Genomic DNA, 3,306 nt, shown 5'->3' with positions numbered 1-3,306 from the left:
TAGGTCAGTTGGGCGCTATTTCTTGGAAAATGGGGTTTAAATATTTTCTTTTTGAATAATAGGTAACGCAGGCCGGACATGCGAAAAGAGATGTCGTGCATCTTTGCTCTGATTGATTGCAATTATCAGAAAGGTGTTGACATAAGATATATCTCAGAGAGAGAGAGAGAGAGAGAGAGAGAGAGAGAGAGAGAGAGAGAGAGAGAGAGAAGGAGAGCATGGTTCTTTAGACATTTCTTCAGACATTTAATGTAATCATAAATAATTTAAACATACCAAATTTATGGCACACGTATTTTGTGTTTGTTTGTTTAAACATAAAAATAATGAACATTTACTTTGTACATTTTAATTTCGATGATCTTTTTTCTTTTTTCTTTTTTTTTTGGCACACATGATGAACACTTTTATTTCAGTTATACATGTATATTGTAATTGGTGAACTAACTACTTTTATTTCAATTCACACTGAGACATTTATGCGGTGAAAAGGCAAAAAAGTACAGAAAATACTTGTGCAATAAGTACATGTACATAAAGCAAAATTAAATACGATATACAAGTTCTTTTGAGAGAAAGAAAGGAAAGTGAGAACGGGGAGATGCATTTTTTACACACCTGGGAAAAAAACCAGGTAAACTAAAATATTCAATATAAAACGTGAAGGCAATATCATTATACAGAATACGTGCACGTGTAAGTAACAGCTTTTTACGATCTCTTATTCTAAATTTCTACAGTTTTTTAAACATACGCCTTAATTTTTTACTTATTTATGGGTTAGATAGTTTGAAATAACGGTGGGGGAGAAGGGGACTTAACTTTAAGAACTTTAAGAACAATTTTTTGTTTGATTTACAGTTGAATCAGGATACACTTTCTTGATTGTTAATATCCTTTAGTGTTTTCAGTGGATTTGATGTATATTTCCTTCGATGTGATGGCGTATTTCTTGCTCCGACTCCTTGATTTCATGTACATGACACTACACAAAAAATAGAAATTTGTATATGCATGTAAGTAAATCAGGTACATGTAGAATTCACTTTTTTTTATTTAAAAAACGTAAAGTGATTACCAGTAGTCCTAGCAATAAACATTTTTATCAGCTGGTTTTGGTACAATAGTACTATTTAATCATACTTACATTGACAATATCAAAGCGATAATAAGTAATGCGATGATGATCATCAGATATATTCTTTTATTGGTCTGCATGGACAGTATTCTTGTAAATTGCATTGAAAACCATGGCTCCGAAATAAGTAAAAAACGGTCTGTATTGCCGCCAAACCTCCGTAAAGTGCGCCTACAGAAAAGATAAATTAAATGTTTAAATAAAATAACAATGCAGTTGTGATCATATACATTTAACAAAACCCTGTAAGTTGTTTAGAATAACTAATTAGCATATCTACCTTGTTTGTTTGAGGGTGTCTCCACAGACATTATAGCTCTGACGGTGACAGGACCGAGAAACAACCCAAACCCAAACACAGGAGCTGTAAGCATGATACACCATAAGGACAACTCGGGCATGGAATTTTAAATTAAAACAATGATAAGTTACTTATGTTCGATATATATACTAGTACTCCTGACAGATAGATTCGCTTTCTACAATAATTTCTTTGTAAATTAACATATTCGCAATACTTTAAGATAAATCGTAAATAATTAGTGTAAAATGTATAATTATGCTTAAAATGTAACAACCTCAAGGAATAACGTTTTAAAGATGATATTCATATTGCAACAATTTGTTTTGTACAATGTAATTACGAGTATTTCTGACATTCTCTCTAAGAGTTAAATTTCCTTTAACTAATCTGGATCATCGCATTAAAAAATCGTACGACGTATCTACGTACAAAATTAAAAGCTAAACAACCCGACACTTTTTTAACCAACTAAAGTTTATACGCCCCTCTGTTTAAATGGAATGAATGCTTATGGTTATTTCTAGACAATGGCCTTTAACCAATTTTCAATCTAAAGTTAAAAGTTATTACATGGCAAATTATGATTTGTTACGTGATAATTTTTAACTTTAGATTGAAAATTGGTCAAGGATACTATTTATAACCACTGAAATAATCTTTGTTTTAAGATATTTATGAAAATCTTACACAAAGAAGGTAAAATATTTGTTGAATGATAGTTTATCATTGAAACTTTAAAATTGCTTCTATCCACTATATTGACCAAATTCTAGTTATTCCGATGAAATCCTAACATTCAACGGCAATCTTATGCTCTTATACGACACTTCTTGCTGGTAATAACCCATTATGTATCAAGTGATCATCATACAAAATACTATATAGTAGAACGTTTTATCTAAAAACAGCATTAATGTTGAATGTGCTGCAGTCTCAGTAACAAAATATGTTATTCCTGATAATGCTCCAAACATCGCTAAAAATTCATTGCTGAAAAACTTCAAGAAAATCCTTATAAGGAGCATAGCAATTGCTTGTTGCATCACTGAATTAGTAGCATGAAACCATCCAACCAAAACCGGGGTAAAGCAGAATGGGGGACTTAAAATGTATAATGTCTCCACACCGTCTCTTCCAATTGTTGCCATATTCACAATGATAAAGGTAGCAAGGGACAGGTTGTATTTCCATCTTGTTCCGGCAAACTGGCGAGAGTAATAAAACTGGAATGATTCCTTCAGAGATCCGATAGTTTCCTTAATGCTCCATGGAGTTTTCGTAGGAGGGATAGTTGATGGAAGGAGAAGTATGTTAACAAGATTAGCACATTTTACAATGGTGGCAATGCTCAAGGTCCATATATATCCAACAGACTGAATCAAATATCCCGCAATTACTCCGCCTAGAAGGGTCCCCATGCCAACAAAGAGTTCAACGAAAGCTATCCCAACAGTTCTCCTCTTTGTACCTTCTGTGATATCGGAGACATAACTTAACGCTATCTGAAAGACCCCAAAAATATCCCCCATAATTGAAAGGAATATCGACGGTATCAGAAAGTAGTAAAGACTTAATTTAACGTACATGAATACAACAACGATTATCTGGGCAACCAGTAAACCAAAGGTTGGTACGAATAGCAACTTTTTTCTTCCATAGCGATTGCTAATGCTTCCAATGAAAATGTTTGATATTAGACATGGAATTCCCATACATACAGATGCGTATAAAAAGTACTCAGCTACCACTGATTGAACGATTTGTTCGTTTGTCGAGCTTGAATTTTCATTGCTTTGAGATGGGGAACTTTCTTCGCTGGTCGACGATTTGTTTGGGAATAGTTCCTTTCCAGCGTGGTAAGGAT

At 33.3% G+C, this 3,306-nt stretch overlaps 1 pseudogene; it reads right to left on the bottom strand.

The window, feature by feature from the left end:
* Positions 1-410: 410 nt before the first annotated feature.
* On the bottom strand, positions 411-1,539 carry LOC128175826 (uncharacterized; annotated as a pseudogene).
* Between the last annotated feature and the right edge of the window lie 1,767 nt (positions 1,540-3,306).

Source organism: Crassostrea angulata, chromosome 3 (assembly GCF_025612915.1).
Source record: "Crassostrea angulata isolate pt1a10 chromosome 3, ASM2561291v2, whole genome shotgun sequence".
NCBI lineage: Eukaryota > Metazoa > Mollusca > Bivalvia > Ostreida > Ostreidae > Magallana > Magallana angulata.
The sequence above is the reverse complement of the archived record's forward strand: the minus strand, read 5'-3'. Positions and strand labels throughout refer to the sequence as shown.